The following is an 18,945-nucleotide window of genomic DNA, read 5'->3' on the forward strand; positions in this document are numbered from 1 at the left end:
ACATGGGTGGTACACAAACACACACACACACACACACACACACACACACACACACACACACGCGCAGCTGTCTACATTACATGCGGTTGTGTTTTCCCTCTGACATCTCCATAAGGAAAGTGAACACTGCTGTGCCTCCCAGCAGATTCTCTGCACCACATAAAGATGTCATCAGACAGCCGCTGTAAATAATTCTAGTGAAGCTCATCGTTACAGCAATGATGAATGAGGCCTGTTCAAAAGCCATACTATAACTGTTCAATTACATTACTCGACAACATTAGCATACTTCATTTATCCACGGTTAAAATTGAAGGTTGGATCAATTTTATGTCCAGATTCGACTGCAAGTGCCTATAGTTCATGCAGTGTCATAAGACTGGGCAGTATACTACAAATTCAGTCTTTTTAGTTTAGTTCAGTTCAACTTTATTGTCAGCCTCAGGCTCGGGGTGACACACTTATCCATCATATGCTAGAAATTTAGTTACTGGAAGATAATTTGGTTGATTTTTATATACATATTTATATATATGGTTACTGTATGAGTGATACATCTGGTCTTATGTCTATTTTGAGCACACAATATAATCCCCGCACATCACTTAATGCTGCGGTAAATCTTGCACATGAAGCTCAAGTTAGTGAAAAAAGACAAAAAATGATATTAAAGTAAACTTGAAAACTTTAGCATCTTAAGTGTCACCTGAACTGTGACAGCCATCCTTCACTCATCCACATCCACTCCACAGGGTGCAGCCCACAGCAACACAGTGGTAGATGTTTGTACAATCACAAACACACTAAGTTTCTATAACAAAAGCATTTGTCACTCTGCCCTCATTTGTCAGGTAGGGCCTCTGCCAAGCCAGAGAGGAGATGAAGCTGCCAGGTTGGACCTTGTTTGTGTATGAATGCACTGCAGGTATATGCAGGAAGATCTGATTGTACTGCTTCATGCTTAGGACTTCATAATCTAAGGTTTCACACATTTGGACCACCAAGAATTTTGCTTTGTTCAGACAAAACAATTTGTTTTCAAGCACCATTTATTGCAACACAGTTTGGGTAAAAAAATGTCAGGTACCATCTCCCACTATGTACCAAAGAAGTAATGTATTTTGTATCAATTGTTTGTATTTCTGTTTGCAGGATATCTATAAAATCTTGAACGTAATGCTTATGGTCCATTTTAACCCCTAAGCCACAGGGGTTTTACAGGTTCCTAGTTTCCTACAATTTCCTAAAAATGAACTTTCATACAACTGTAAATTCATAGTTATGTTCCTGAAAAAATATGACAATTGTAGGGAATACATAGTAGAGACTATATTCATGTTTGTACAATTGTAATTAGTTGATATTATAAACAGCTTACTAGTCTATATCAGTAAAGGTAAACATGCAAAAATGTAATGTAAAAATTTGTCAAACTCAACATTTAGAAACTAATACCAAATGAATAATCACTTGGGTTTGAATGGAGTAGCTCTTTGAAGGGAGTTCCTTTGGAAATAAACAACTGCTAATAAACACAACAAACAAAACTAAAGTAACTGTCTTAGAAATATGCATCCACTATGTCCATAGTACTTAAACTGTATTGTTTTTTCAAGGAAATTACAGACCTGAAAAATACAGCATGACTAGGGATGGGGATCGTAAATTTTTATTGATATTGACACCCTTATTGAGACTGCTTAACGATCCGATTCTTCACTATGATACTTTACTATTATTTAGTGATGGTTATTTGGTAAGACTAGACCCAACGGGCATGAGGTAGGCCTGCACAGATAACGTTATATATTGAGATGACATATCACTTGCGATAAATAAATATACTGAAGTGTGCATATTAACTGCCTTAATTTAATATTATAAATCCAGCTAAATGTTGTTTCTAGAGCAGCAACATTAATGTTTACAACAGCAAAGTAACTCAATAACTTTTTCTGACATCACAAGTAGTGAGTGACATCAGTCTGTATCAGCTCCTCCTCGTTGTCTCCCGTTTGGTAGGCATTGAGACAGGTGTTACCCAATCAGCTGTGATTAATTTGTAAATACAATGATGTTAAAAAAGGCAGGAAAATGCATCGCGCTTGCGTACACAACAGGGTTCCTAATAAATGCAAATGTATTTTAAACTCCAAAATCTCAGTTTGTAAGAAGTGCTTTTCATTAAAAACTTGTGGTCTCTAAATTAGGGCTGAATGATTAATTGCATTAGGAATTGCAGAGGAAGCATTAACTTGGCAAGCTACGCTGCACTCTAACTTGTTGTACAATGGCCTCAGGCTTGACAGAACCTGACAATACACAAATTTTGGTGTCAAACGGGGAATGAAATTAGCACCTGCCAAATGCAGGTTAAAAAAAATTAAATCGTCAGGTCATTTGCCACTTTGGTGGACAGACAAATGCACAACAGAAAGACATGTGTAGTAGGGTTAGCGTTTTGTGGTGATCGGCGCACACGGCTGCATCACACACAGCCACCAGTCAGCTCAGGGAATATCTGTGAAACGGCGTTTCAAACCAAACTCATCCGTCCAGAAGAGTGCCAGTCTGTTACAGCAAGAGCACTGCTTATAAGCAGCATGGTGCGGCTGCAGGGGCGGGATTCCAGTGAGGTTGGATAATTACTAAGCTGGTCTATTAGACGCGAGAGGCGTCACTTTTCCGGACTCTAAACCCAAGCTGATTTTATCATGCTTAACAAACCTCCTCCATAACCAACAAACCCAATATGCAACTGTTTTTATGGGCTGACCAATACGATCCATGACTAGTAAACTGACTCTTATCTATAAAAATTGGTGGAGTTCCCCTTTAAGTTCCAGGTTTGAGTGAATGATCCATGTTTCCTCCTTCCTCACCAGCTGCCCTTGTACAGGACACATAGCTGTTAAACTCTCTGTGGAGTTATTCAGGCAGTATCACACTGCAGCTGGTTTGAGCAGCTCAGGTGTGCAAACCATGTAACAGAGCTGAGGCATAAGCATACATTTCATGCAACATGAAACCCAAAGAAAAATTAAAAGGTTAAATTAAACAAATTATTAACAGTGGTGTTCCACCGATTGCAAAGGGCATCGTGGATTTGACATTCAGACTAGACCGTAACACTCCATTTCACACCCCATTCCCACATGGTAAGAATGTACTGCACGGTGTATGTTTGAATGAATAAAAATAGCTCGGACCACTTTAGCCATGTCAAAGAGGAAGTGTTTTTTATAGCCTCCATTTTCACAAAATGGTCTTCTGGTGCTGGAAATTGCCAACATGCATTTTTTTTTCAAGTGCTTATGAAAAAAACAAGCTTTTGTGTTTTGCGGTATTTTATAATTACAAATACTATATCATATAAATTCATGGACCTTAAATGCAAATTCAATCATCTGCCCATGACAGGGACAAATACACTCCAACAATGTTAATTATATAACAATGTTATTACAACTGTCACCACCATTCACTTTTTCTATACTTTGTTGCCTTTTGTTTAAAAAAATCCACATTTCAATCCAAAACCCAATGTGTATATTCACACCTCCTTCAAACAGCAGACTGAATATCACTAGCTCCCCTCTAATCATTTTTCCCCTTCATTTGCCTTCTCCCTGGGTGTCCACAGAGTTTGTTGGTTGACTGGTCTGGAAAAGGTCAAGTCTGTCGAACTAGAGCGACATTCTGAGCCAACATAAGCACAGACACTTTCCTCCAGGACCCTCCTTAGCAAATTGGCCCTCAGCAGAAGGCTGTTATGCTCTGGCTGCGTGCTGCCCTCCTGCTAGCATGCCTAGCTTTAGCATGTTCAGCCAAGAGAAACTGTCGCCATTTAGGTCTAAGGGTGGCGTGGAATAAGACATATGTGAACTTGAAATGGGTTGATTTCCTGTGCAAACACACAGTCCATTATTTGGGTTTCAAATTGTAAGGTTGCCAGGTTGTGTGCTGGTCCAATAGAAAACAGAACAGCTATGTGGAGCACAGATGGTGCAGCATATGGGTGAGTTAAGTATGAAAAAATCAGATCCCATTTGTCCAAACCCTATTATTCAACAAATACAACAAAGTACAAATCCACATTTTATTTTTAACACATCTGTGTGACTCATTTATGCTATAATACTGTTTTCAACACAGCCTATCTTAACAGTAATGTTGTTTTTATATCTGAAATCTCCTAATTTCAACTTTAGGTGATTTTCATAAAATAGTGAAATGGGAGACCTGAGTGCCCTGGGTTCCCAAAGGAAATCCTGTTAATTTCCTGGATAGGAAAGGTGATTGACAGAGCATTTCCAAGGCCTGAATGGCCAGTTGAACCATGAATGCAAAATATAAGCAGTAACATCTAGCTTGTAGATTTACTGTAGAAGCTTAACAAATGTTGATGCTTTCACATAAGGCATGAGGGGACCCAGCTGAATAACCATGGGATATTTTGGAGTTAGACAGCACTTTCCACCATTATCAAATGAGGGACAATATTTTGGAAGAATGTGGTTCATCCTCCCAGTAGAGTACAGAGATTTGGAAACCCTCTGGAAATGAGCACTTAAGCCGTCCCGGATTGTGGCGGACCAACACCTTCCGGAGTGATTTTGACTTTTATAAGTCATCCTTTTGTATCTGTGAATATACAAGCTGTTCACACATAAACCCAAAAGAGAGAAGTTCCCTCCCACGGAGCATCTTGGTGAGAAACTCTCAAACTTAAAACTGACCTATGTGTGTGCCACCAATGGAAACCAATGTTTTATTTTGCCTAATAAAACATTTAGCAAATATCAATTTGATTAAATTGTCTTTCCTTTCCTGGATCACTTTTTAATTAATTCAGCAAAAGTGGTGCAGTGCTTTCTAACCCAATAGCGCCCACTTTTTTTTTATAATTGGACAACTTACCGAATGCCTCCCGAGGGGCAGGACCTAGCTGGCACAGCACTGTTGAATCGATGTTTAGATTGGGCTGGCTATGCGAGACTATGCCTTGCTGAATACTGTACAAAAAACAACTTTATTCCCTGGTTTTGTTTAAACGGGATCATGTTTTATGGGGAAAATATTTCCCGGTTTTCCCTCTAATTAGCTAGCTGTGCAGCTAGCCATCCTATTAACTGGCTCTGCCCAGACTGGAAGCTTGGTGCTTCCAGTCTGGGCAGAGCCAGCTGATAACAGCAGCTATAGTTAAAAAAAAGCTAACTGTTAAAAAAATGGGCCAGTGGAGAGCGGACCATAATTTTCTATAATAACACTGGGCTGGCCCCATCACATCTCTTACTAGCCCCCACTCCCTCCCCCTCTGCCCTCTGTTTCATGGGTTGCAGGCTGTAGTAGTTTCAACATCAGCTGTAGTACCGATATAGTGCACAGGCACTTGAAAGAGTAAGGGAGAGCCGTGGCCACTGCCAGGCAGAAGAGGAGGCGTGAGAGTCACCTTGACAGGGCCGAGGGGCAGAGTGAGCAGGAGGAGAGTGGAGGTGAAGCAGTAAGCATGGAGTAACTCAACCTGTAGAGAGGGAGCAGCGAGGTAGGGTCAGAGTTGTCATTTACACCGGGACACACTGGGTCCCCATCACTTTTTGAAAGCATTTGAATACACAGATTCATTTACACTTGTACTTCACGGCACATACCACCCAGCTAGTTTGGGGGAATATTACAGTAGGTACACATATTATATAAGGATGGTGTATTGGTGAGGGTTGTCTGACCAACTGTTGGTGGGCCACCTGGGCCAAAAATGCCAGGGTCGATTTTTTTGTTCCAGTTCAGCCCTGTCTGAACATGAGATTCACTCAAACTAAATCAGAGTTGAGGCAGAGCAGCCGGAGGACATTAGAGGAAAAACCAGAATATATTTACCTTTCCTTCATAACCATAAAAGCCTTTCTCTGCAATGTATAGGATGTTTTTTTCTCATAGTTTGGGAGTCTTTAGACCAGTGCTTGAAGTGGGTTACGTGTAAGCTCAACATTTTACTCTCTGGCGTACTGGGACTTTTTCTTGTGTATTGGCACTTCTCACAAGCTGCTGGTACGCGGCCCTCTCCGTATCAGGTTCTCTTTGCGCTACGTGACACTCACCTGATCTCGTTCTCGCCTGCCTGCTAATGTCTGTCGGCGGAGAGAAACGAAGGAGAAGAGAAGCTTGGGGACCTCTCAAGCAGCTGTGTGCAGCAAGTAGCTTGTCAATGTCAGTTTTCGTGAACCGACCAATCACAGCCTGGATGGGGCGGGACATTTAAAAATATTGACAGATAGGTGTCATTTACACTGGGGACGCAGGGGACATATCAGAATGAGAATGTCTCCATCACTTTTTCTAAGCTTTTGTTAAAAATGTTCTGAAAACAGCTTGCAAAAAAGAAATGTTAAATAACAAATGAAACAATGCACAATAAGAAAACATGCAATGCAGTTGAAATATAGAGTGACAAAACTAATGAAACCAATAATATACATTGTAAGAGACAAATGTGCATTGCATTGTGGGGAGGTAGGGGGTGGGGGGTCTATACTGCCACTTTAAGCACTGCGTTAGACACACCGGGGACACATTTAAGAGACATGAAAAAGTGTGTGTGTGTTATTCCGTTAAACCACTTTACAAACTCCATCTATGTTGCAACTACGTGAAACGATGAGCCTAATTCAAACACGCTCTTTTCTTTGAAGTCTACAGGCTGCAGATAGTTGAAAAACATTAATGTATGTACACAGATAGGGAGACCAATGAAGGAACAGAAAAATGCCAGAGGGACGGCATGAGGCTGGTGGCTGAACACTGATAGGTGGTTTCTTATCTTGCTGTGTAAAGCTATTTATCTTACCACAAAGCTCCCAAACCACTTCAGGACATTTCAGATTACATTAAAAGAGATGTTAGTACATGTACCTATTCTGAATGGAAATCGCTTTTAATCTTTCAGTGTCAGATTGTGATATCTCTAATCCATGCCCAAATTATGCATGGGATTTTAGCTTTTTAATTTTACATTTGGGGCACATTTGTACAAAAGACAGCCTGCCATTGAAAGCTACTGTGGCACAAAACCTGACAACCGCTGTGACTTCATATGTCTATGGTCTTCTGAATATCAGAATTTGTTTTTGCAGAAACATTAATCCGTTTTATACTTAGTAGTTTTGAAAACATTTAAAGCCAGAGACTCAAACATTAGTGTATATTTATTACTATATATAGTATATTTTATGATGAGGACTAGATATGTGCTATTGCAGTTTAGTAAACAAATTTAGGATTAGTTTAATGGATGGTCACATGGATGATGAATAGACTAAGACCAAGTTATGCTCGTCTTCAACAGCAATGACTCGCACTGCTCTGTCACCCATGAAGATCGATGCCCATCACCCATACAAATTATTCAGTTGTTGTGCTGATCAGGGATTAGATTAAACGCTACAACAGCTTGTTGGACTCTTTGTACGACCCCGTGTGTTGGAATGGACTGGGATTGGACTGCCATTATTACACGAGACAGAACCTTTGAGGGGCAATTAGTGAGGTTTGAGAGGAAAAACAGTAATATGATAGATAATAGTAATATAATAGACAAATGCATTTAACTTTTTCAACTTCCTGCTAAAATGCATCTAAATCTACATTCACCAGTCAGTCTTTTTTTTTATTTTTTTATTTTTTTAGTTCTTCGTTGCATTTACACTTTTTACGCATTTTAGATGTTGGATGGCTGTCAAAGATGCATAAAGTGACTAGGTGTAAATAGGGCCTTCGTTTTTCAGAAAAATAAATTACAAATAAAAACGTCACAAAGTATGAAACCAATAATATACATTGTAAAATAAAGATTATAAAAAAGGGTAGAAATTCTATCTGTGCCTCTCACTCTCTCTTTTTGACTTTCTATCACCCTCCCTGTCTCTCTACCCCACAGACTGGAGGCTTTTTTATAACCAGGCAGATGGCTTCAAACACCAGGTATTCCCCATGGGAGCCTCACAAGGAGGTCCTGGACACTCCAGGCCTGCCTGAACTGCAGGGTGGGGCATGTGCAAAAGATAGATTTATACATTACTCAGATTCCAGCCTTAATGCAAAGAGCGGCTCAAAGCAAATGGAACGCAGCACGAGGGGGAGTGCTGGGGGAGCGAGGGACAGCGAGTGGGCGAAAGAAAGACGGGAAAAGGGAGAGGGGCAGATACCGGGAGAGCAGATTTCTTACAGATCTCATTGCATTTATGTGATAAGAAAGGAAATAACGGCTTCAGATGAGGGAAATTGCAAAGGGACACGTAACACGTTCCTTTACATTGTGAGAAGCAGATCACAGGAAGCACAGAGCAAAAGGAATGACAGGCAGCTCTTGCGAGGATGTGAGGAGATGTCTTGAAATGTACTCAGGAAGTTCACATCAACACTTGTTTCTACATTCTGAATCAATTTTATTTACCGGGTGAGCTAACTGCAGGAATTTTTCAAGGGGACACTGATGCAGACACAAAACTGACAGTTCATAGTTTCGAAGTAAATTCTGACATATGTGCTGCAGAGCAAACAGGCCCTAAGGCAGAAGAAGTGTGTAGAAAGACCACCCTGCGACTGCAAGTTCACAAACCTGATGCCTGCAATCGTCATGTGTGCTCATCAGATCATACCAGTGGGTTTGTATATTTTTAGCCTGTTGCCTTGTAGATTTTTAGTTTCTTCTCCCATGTAGAACATTTTTTCGAATTCAGTGGGCCATAAATATTAAAAACTTAATTTGTTGGAGTCAGATTCAGTCGCTTGGGACTTCAGGCATCAGATTCAGAGTATGTCAGTTGACTGTATTTGCTGTCAAGGTTATTTTTGTTGCGTGGTAATGCTGTTGTAGGCTTGAAGCTTTTCCTGATAATGCAACCAAAATCAAACTTTAGTCAACACTGTGCACCATAGATTTATTTATTTATTTATATATGCCATGAAAATGATTAGGTGAACTTGGTAGTTTCTTAATGTAGAAGTCTTAGAGGCTACAAGACAAACTCACAGAATTATAGTCCTGGCATAGCATCAGTATATACCAAGTTGTTATAACACATTTGTGAACACTTGCCATTCAGCAGACATTTAGCAATATTGTTGTCAGTGATGTAAAAGAATGTAATTTGTGGCTAGTATCAAATGTCTTCAGTGTATTGCATGAGCGCTCTTTGGGATTTAAAGAAAAGTGCATGATTTTACACACCGAAGTCTGTTTACAGATGTTTTGGAACATACTGTATATGTGAAAAAGGTTGTATAAAGCCTTTTATGGCTCCCGAGGGAGGTGCCTGAAATCTGATAAATTGTGATGTCACTCGAGGCAGCATTTGGTGGAACTGAAGACTTTCAAAAAGTTTGAAAATGAAAATCTGGGGGTGTAGAGCTCGAAAGAGCTCACCAGACCTTTGTAGCCCGCTCTCCACCCAAACGGTCTGCAGGGCAGTTGCATTGTGGGTAATGCAGGAGCCAGGGCCTCAAAATGTCTCAAAACAACACGTTTCCTTGCAACTTTGTACAACGTTCCGCAACGGGCATCGAGGTATGTTTTCTTCTGTTTGGTGGGCGTGTCACAGGTGTTACCCAATCAGCTGCGACAAGTTTGTAAGCACAACGGTTTTAAAAAGGCAGAAAAATGCATTGTGAACTAGGATTAAGCCAGACTGAGTTCTTCTGTAGACTGTGACTTAAATGCTACACAGCTGCTCATGTAAATGGGTGATGAAGTAATAAATCTGTGTCTAATTCCTTTCTCTCTTAGATAAGTTGCAGGTCCAAAGAATGCTATTTAATTACAGTAATTACTGTAACTGCACTCTGGTTTGGTTCAATCAGAGTGTGATTTTTGCGCCGTAGTTTGTCTTGCATACATACAAACATACATACATAAGCTCTTAATAAGGATCATATTTAAAGTGGCTACTGTCTGAACTTAATAACCTGATGGTGGAAGGATTAAAAGATTTGGAGTAATGATTACTATATGTATGGATACATATATGTATGATTGCTTTTATTTTATTGTATTTTCCTGTGTGTATATCTGTGGATATATGCTCATGTATATCCCAGCCTACATTTAGGCAACATTTGCCAACAAATGCATAATGTTAGAAGAAAACAAAACAGCCCACATTTCCTTAGACCTGTAGACCACAGACTGACAGTAGAATACTACTGACCTCAGAATCAGCTGCCCTGCCATTCTCCTACTTCTTTCTCTCTCTCCTAAAATATCTTCAATATCCATCTGGTTAATGAATGGAAGGATATACAACAGCATTAACAGGGACATTAGAATGTTGTTGTCAGTGAAAACGAAATGCTATAAAGGGACTTATATTGTTTTGAAACAGGATGCTAGAGATAGGTAATATTAATGCCCTTCACATTATCAACACTAGTTGTTGTTTTCCTTAGCCAACTAAATTATCTCCTTTCACCTCAAGCAAGTAACAATCACTAACAAAAACTTACAGTTTCACTCTGTATCACTCACTACGCTGAATCAACGTTCCTTCTTGTCTGTGTGTGCGTGTGTGTGTGTCTCTCTGTGTGTAGTAATGGCGCTCTGAAGCTCAACCGAGCAGCGACGAAAGGCAGCCTCCCTCAAGGTCCTAGTGCCCGACCTTAGCAGGGATTTAAATTATGAAGCAGAGGAAACAACAAGAAGGATTATTTTAAGACAATAAATACAAATTATATTTGTATATTTCTTTAGTATTTATCAATATTATTGCCTCTCTTTGTTGAGTACATGTCTGCACTGTAAAAATGTTTTTTAAAAAACAATAAAAAATCTAAATCTAATAATTATTTTTCTTATTATTATTTGGACTTAGGACTTTTTATGGTGGCTTCAGCCCCCCTATAATAGGCCTAACGACGTCCATCACACAGATGTACACTTCAAGAGCATACACTGCAGCTGACCGGCCGGCCAGCATGGATCTTTTAAAGTTGAACACCGGGATTGTTCCCAAAATTCCCAATGGTCAGTCCTCCCCTGCTTTTTACCCAGCCGTCCAATCACAGTGCAGGAGGGGCAGGACACCGCACCGAGCCATCACAGCTCTTGAACAAAACGATGTGCCTCCTCGCCGAAGTATTTCTTCGCCCGAAAAATCTCATGAACCATCTCATGAAAATCTTAATCTTATGAACAAAAATAACCCCGTCTCCCCGCTCTACATGTTTCAGCCTTCTCTTAATGCACAGCAAGGGCCAGAGCAAGTAGGCCTACCCTACTTTGTGGTGATATTTTTTACATTCAGTAAAATAAGATAGCCTACTTGCATCACCTCCACGGATATCATGTATCATATCAACGAAAGCGTGTCAGCCGAAAAAAACGCTGCCCCTCCAAAGCGCACCCTAGCGCTCCCAGCTAGGTGTTTTCAGAAGAGCAGCAGGCGTTTTCAGCTGGTAAAAAAGGCTTTGGTGGACACGGGCTCAGCAACCTCGACAGCACACTTCACGTCTACCCAGCTGATCTGAGGTGCTTCATGGAAATGGAACAAAAGATTTCTCAGTCTCATTGTTCGTGGAATGCTGAAATTTGTCTAATAAGAAAAGTTGATTTTTACAGTCATGTCCAAGCTGCATCACACATCACAGGTGATGAGTAATTGCTGCAGAATGGACTCTGCATAAGGGAATTATTAAATGATATGTCCGACATGGTTTCATTATGAATGAAACCCCATATCACGCAGAAAAGGCACTATATTTGTGAAGAAGTATGCAGTGGTGATACATATCACTCTTCGCCTTCCCTTCGCTGTTTGAACAATTGCTCCCTCTATAAAAGTTGGTCCAACCAATTGCCTCACAGATTCCTCTCCTGTAGCTCTCGCCTCCACCTCGGTGCTTCTGCGCTCGTTTCACAGCCACAGCTGTGCAAAAGGAAATTTATTATCAGCCTTAGTATTTCTGACAGGCTATCCGGCAGACGCTCTGGGTCCTTGAAGTGCAGAAAGGCCTTCCCATCGCTGTGCTCCCCTGCCTCCCAGCAGGTCTGCGAAGTGAATTTACTGCCACTGTCGAAACTTCTGTCAGCTCTCAAAGGGAGAGAGAGGAGACAGAGAGAGCGGGAGAGCAATGTGGGACTTTTTTTTTCTTCCACAGATGCCCGGACATGCAGAGTCTCTAACCCAGAGGGCCTTTGAAATCATTTTGCTCGTTAATAGTTGTCTCATGGAGGCTCGGAGAGGGGAACGCTTGACAGAGTCTGAATGGAGACACCAAAGCTCACTTTTGTCAAGTACTGAAATTCTCATTTTCACCTTTTTACTGTAGCATAAAAAACTGTTTCCTTCCGCATTTCCTTGCCAATGCTCCAACTTTATTTTTGTTGCACATAAAAGTGAAGTCATGAGCAAGTTACTGAGCGTATTTTCAGCTGCCAAAGGTAAACAGTCTATTGCAGTGGAAATTAAATGTTCCATGCTTGACCTATTGTGCAGTGTTAAGAAAGCACACAGATTTATTATCTTTCTGTTCCAAGTGTGTGTATGTGCATTGATCTGTATCAGGTCATTGTAAACTGAATTTCATGATGGAATGACTCGTGGTACATTTGTTCATTAGAACTCTGTGTTTGAGATGCATCATTTTACATTTTCTCAGATGTGCCTTTCCTCACGATACTATAGATCTTATCATTTATTGTATTCCTTTGGATCTGCAGTTTTTCCATGTGTCTCAGTCTTAAAGTCCCCACAAACAGACCTACAAGATGCATTTATAATTAATCCACTCAGCCACAGAGCAGTGCTCCTGCTCTGCTTTGAGGCATCCTGGAGGGCAGGACACACTGGGGTGAAAATAACCCTGTGCTTTAAAAACAACTCAAAAACGTGAAGCCATTCATCCCTGAGCTTGCCCTCTCCCAGCCACATACCTTCACGTCCTGTCTCAAAGGCATCCAAACATAAAGGCGGAGACAGAGAGACGGGACAGCACTAACAAAGGGCCCCTGAACTGCCTCCCCTTTCACACAGGCCAATATAAAACAACCAGGTTCCCAGTCCAAGGAGGAAAAATAAATACCCTCTCCACCTCCTCACCTCAGCCCTTAGGTTGTTCATATTGTTTCTTATCTGCATAATCATCCCAGGGTGACAGAAATATTTTGTTGTATCTGTACTTCCATGCAATTAAGGATGAAATGAGGGGTAAACCCGCAAACAAAGGCATGTGTGAATTCCTTGCTCTTTCCTCTATTTATTTTGGGTCTGTTGGGCTATTTTATTTAACCATTACAATTTACAGTATATTTGGATACCACACTGGCAAGATAATATTCAACATCTAGGCATGTTTTCTCAACAACAACTGGGAAATGACAGCAGGCCACACAGACATGCATAGTGCTTATGCATGTCTGTGTGCATGTCTTATTCTTTAACATCTTTCAACCTGTATTTAAGTTTGATTGTTTGTTATTTTTTGTTCTTGCTACATGATTGTTAACTTTGGATGTAATGGTTTGTGTTCTGCAGCTATGTTATCTGCTGATTTAAGGTGCGGCCACCAAAAAGCGGTACAGTGAAGTTCATATACGCATCCTCATAAAATAGAGGCTTGTTGACGTAGTAAGCTACGATTATTTCCTGCTTTTTGGACTCTTCAGCTCTTCGCTCCCTCAGAAGGTCAGCACTATGTGAAGCCTGCAGTTTGTCAGTGACACGAATTTGTGTATCAAAATATTTGTCATATATTTATAATATTTGTAGTATAATATTTGTCTATATACCAAACTGTGTGAAATATTTACACAGATTTTGCCCCTTGAGATGAATCTACTGAAATTTTTAAACTGCTGACGAGACCGGGACCTTGTGTTGCTTGCTAGTTTGTTTTTTTGATAAAAATGCCTAAACATAGGGCTGTGTTGGCCTAAACTGCTGTCTCAGAAGATGTCTAACAGGACAGCGAGGCATTGAGCGCTGTTCCAAACGACTCGAACGATATCTTCCTGTTGCGTAAGATGTCCTCAAATTGCCCCCCTGACAGCCGCTTTTGATGCTGCCTATTACCCATAAACCAGCACGGCTGCAGCTGCCGTAGCTTTCGAAAACTGGTCAAGATGGGGGACAAACAAGCTGAATTCATATACAAATATATGTTTTTATCAGTTTTCTTGCTTCAATTTTTGAAAAGCTAGCGAGAACTAAACACTGAACTATCATATTAGCCCATGACTGTAACCAAACCAAGTTTGTTCAATATAATTTCTGAGGCGTCTGTTAGCCATTTGGCTAGTTAGCTGATGTTAAGGCTAATCTCTCTTTTGACAACCAGAAGAGACGCAAGACGGTGTGCTGACGTCACGTGTTCCCGTAAGTGCTGGGCTGTTCAAAACCAATGTAAACAGAGCTGGTCCATGTCATATGTAACCTGTCAAAATGGCAAATTAACGCTTCCTCCACACGGAAAGAAATCATTACTGCATGTGAGGAATTTAGTTCAGGAATTTAGTCTTCTCTCTTACTATTCTTCTGTAAAAGTCATTCTAAACTGCTCTGGTTATGTGTCCTTTAAATACTACAAATGGAAGATAAAGTAAGTTGGGGATGGGGGAGAGATGCTTTAAGGCGACTCTGAGAACTTTACCACCACAACACCCAAAGCCTATTCACTCTCAGTAACACTCCACCAACCCTGTTCACAATGCCAAGGCCGACAATAAAACTCTTGATATTAAAAGCTTGGACAAAGGGGACTTTAGGGGGGTTACAATTTATGGCCGTTTTTGAAGTGAGCTGTCAGACGCTGTTGTTTTTTGTGAAGGGCGGGAGCTTTCACTTAAAGCAAAAAAAGAAGAAAAAAAAAATTGTCATTTCAATTTTAAGTGTAGTCCAAGAGGGGAAAACACTGTAGCATCTGGCAAACAGCTGATAATATTACCATTTCCAGACTCAGGATTAAGAAAGTTAATACCCATTTTTGACATAAATGAATGAATATTAATTTCATTTTTTTTGGCATTCTGCTGGTGCTGTATCTCTAACTGAATTTCAGGCAGTCAACGTTAAAATAAGATTGAAATTCTTGATCACTACATAATGAAATTAGATTCATTGCAAGTAAGCCATTCCTAAGCAAACATCTTGTAGTCTCAACAGTTTTAACAGTTTGCTAAGTAATTATTGGTTTGGAGAAGTGAAGGACAGATGTGAAGCTAAGGGCAGATGCATGTAGACTGCAGAAATTTAAGGTTTGAAGTGTGGCATCCTCTCTAGTCTCCCTCCATCTTAACAGCGGTTAAATATATAGTTTTCCAGTGACGACTGACTGTCGCTGTTTTTGGCTGTGCTTCTCTATGCTAATTTCCCCAACAGATGTTCTACTTCAGCTATGTAGAGGAGGAAATGTGAGAGAAATACTGATCTGTCATAACTCTGAAACAGGAGGTGAGAATACTGTAGCCAGCGTGGAGGCCCTACTTCATATTTCATGCCTCCTACTGTGCTAATGCTGAACTTTTTGCCGCCATGTAGGAGTATTTTAACATTTTCCAAAACTTAACTCTTATTTTGAGTCAAGGCAACTCTCAGTTGAGAAATCTCAGTTTTGTGCACAAATGGAAAAATAAACTGCAAAATTTGTCCTTTTTTGGAGGCCCCAGATTTAAGAGAGGACAATCCGTCTCAATTTAAAAAAGTGTTATAATCAGTGAGCTGCACACTCAATAGGACAAAAACCTCCCTTTTGTTTACGTTTTAATCCTAGATTGTGTCTATAATGCAAAAAGCACAGGCTAATAATAAGCGTTAAACATCACTTAAAGTGACTTCACATGTGAAAGTTTGCACAATTTTTTTTCAGTCAACCAGGATTTGTGCGACTGCTGTTGCTCTTTATCAGTACTGTCCACTTACAAACAATTTAACAATTGTTTTGAATATTTGCTTTGTTAGTTATCATTTGTTTCTTTGAAACCTCAACAATAAAAGTACCACTTGCTCTGCTTCTGCTTGCTACTAAAGGAGAGCCAACCTAAACTCTCCGACCTTTGTGACTTTGTGATTAAAGGGCCCACCCCTTCATACCATTGTTTTAAGTTATTCTGGCTCATTAGACCTCTGCTCAGGTTGAAGTTACTTGAGGTCACCAAAGACCATGTTAAGCTTGTTCTGCTAGTGATAAAACATTTTGTCCAGAACTGTTAGGGCTGAGGTTTTCTATGTGATTAACCTAATGATTAAAAAGATTTCAAGGTAAACAAAAAATTCAGGAAAAAACACTTAAAGGAGACCTATTTTGCTTTTCCACATTTTATGACATATCTACAATGTTACAATGTTGGATGTTCATGTGAAACATGGCCAAAGTTTCAAATAATGAGATTAAAGTATTTAAAAGAAATTCTTTCGAGCACAAACCTCAGATTTCCTCCTGAATGCTCTGTTTTGAACTGCTTTTTCTACCAACGGCTCCATTTTACGATATACGGATCTGGAGCAGCTGTTCCATATATGGTCAGCAACGCTCAGTCTGTCTGTACTGCTCAGCAACCACAACAGCCTGCTAACATGTTTCAGGTCTTGGCCAATCAGAAGACAGTGTTGAGAGGGGGGGGCTTTAAAGAGATAGGAGCATCTACAGCTTGTTTCAGACAGAGGCCGAAATGAAGGCCAACATGAGGAGCCAGTATAAGGCAGAATATGATTTTTTTAACTTTGAATCATGCAAAGCTGCCATACAGGAGTCGCAGAACTACAATATAGGACCGGAAAAGCAGTATAATAGGTCTCCTTTAATTGGATTAATAATTGTTTCCTTCAGCTCAGTAATGTCACTAACTTTAGCCCTTTTCTGTTTGTCATCCAAGCTTTTGTAACTTCCTTTATTGTGATGCACTTGCATATCTCAGTTTTCAATAAAATCACCTCCAACTTGTTCAGAAATCCAATACCAACATTACTGTATGATTAGCTTCATTAAAGGTTCAGTGTGTAAGATTTAGTGGCATCTAGTGGTTAAGGGTTGTGAATTGCAACCATCTGTCCAGTCTACCACATCCCCCTATCCTTTCAAAGAGCGAAGGACAGTTATGGTGGCTGACACAGCACAAAAGGTGTCTCTTCTGAGACAGCAGAGATTAGCCAGTCAAGAAATGAAGTTTCTTTGGGTGGATTTATTAAGAAATTATATTTACTTAATTATTCAGTAAAACCATATATTATTGTGACTTAGCCACTGACAGATAACATGGAAAAAGCCAAGAGTGTGAAACACTGTCACTGTTTCTGCACCATAGTCCATTATAAACCACACATTAGATGAAGTATTGTCAAACATTGACAAGGGAAACATATTCATTCTCTCTGTGATTATGGACCCTGGCCAAAACTGCCTGCCAACAATAATATCTAGCCCACGGTCAGATTATGGTGCTGTGATAGCATTATTAACATTTTATATAAAAATTTAAATAAATAAATACTTTGATAGCGGTGCTGAAATAGATCTCAGTCATGACAACAACAGTTACTCACATAATCACTTCATCTTTAGTGGTTTTGCTTACAAAATAAAAGTGCAAGAAGCTTGTTTACTGTAATGCAGTATTTGGACTTGAACTGAGCTTTTACTTTGAAAAATTCTCAACGACATTAAAAGAGTCTGTAGCGTGCTTGAAACACCTCTGAAAGAGCCATCTGAGAATGTGATTCCCCTAAATCAGTGGTCGGCAATTCCTGGCAAATCATCTGGCAGAAAAATTCAAAATAGATAAATTGATAATAGCTGGTGCGAAAATAGATCTCAGTTATGACAGCTACAGTTACTCATACAATCAATGCTTCATGTTGAGTTTATTAAGAGTTCTGAAGGTCATTCAAAAAAGTCTCTGGCTTGCTTGACACACCTAGTTACCACCTCGTTAGTAAATGCATGATCGGATTCCCCTGAATTTTCTCAAGGAAATTAAAATAAATGTCCTTAGTTTATGAATGCGGCTCAAACGCCAGAAACACTGCAGCACATGCTTTATTGTGAGCATGTGCAAAAGTGTCTTTTTATTCAATTTGTTTAACAAGGGAGAAAAAAAATATCCACAGTAAGTTGGATCCGACTGAGCTAAACGTGCACATGATTTCAAATAATTTGACTTTGTGAATGGCCCACCATATAACGGCTTGAAAAAAAATTGGCACGATGCCAGACTTATTTGCCGACCCCTGCCCTAAGTGTCCTCGGCCTGGAGATACTGGGGAATTGAAAAAGCGTCCGTAGGTTGATGGATGTGGATCAAACACCGAAACACAAACGGCAGCACATGCCGTGATCTGAGAAACATTTGCTGCTGAATCCATTTGTTGAAGAAAACTAAATTATCCTGAGGTGGGATCAAACACTGAACTCTAGGGTTGTGCATCCTGCACTTTACCAACTGGGCTAACCAAACAACATGTCAACAGGAGTCAATATTATGTTTTATATTCTCATCCATCATAATAATAATAATAATAATAATCCTTATTTGTAGAGCACTTTTCAAAAACAAGTTACAAAGTGCTTTAACAAGTGTAAAGAATAATACAAAAAAAGATAAGAGCATGAAAATTTTATATAAAATTAGTAAAATACAATAAAATAAAAGGGATAAAATAAAGTCAAATAAGATCGAGAAAAGCTCTCCTATAAAAGTATGTTTTAAGAAGGGACTTAAAAGAGTTCACCGACTCAGCCGCCTTGATTTCCTCGGGCAGGCTGTTCCAGAGCCTCAGGGCCCTGACAGCAAACGCTCTGTCCCCTTTAGTTTTCAGTCGAGACTCTGGAACAGACAACAGACCTCTGCCCGAGGATCTCAAGGTACGTGCTGGTGCGTATGGGACTAAAAGGTCAGAAATATAACAAGGCGAGAGGCCATGAAGAGCTTTAAAAGTGATCAATAGAATTTTAAAGTCAATT

Source organism: Micropterus dolomieu, linkage group LG06 (genome assembly GCF_021292245.1).
Source record: "Micropterus dolomieu isolate WLL.071019.BEF.003 ecotype Adirondacks linkage group LG06, ASM2129224v1, whole genome shotgun sequence".
In the NCBI taxonomy this organism is placed as follows: Eukaryota; Metazoa; Chordata; class Actinopteri; order Centrarchiformes; family Centrarchidae; genus Micropterus; species Micropterus dolomieu.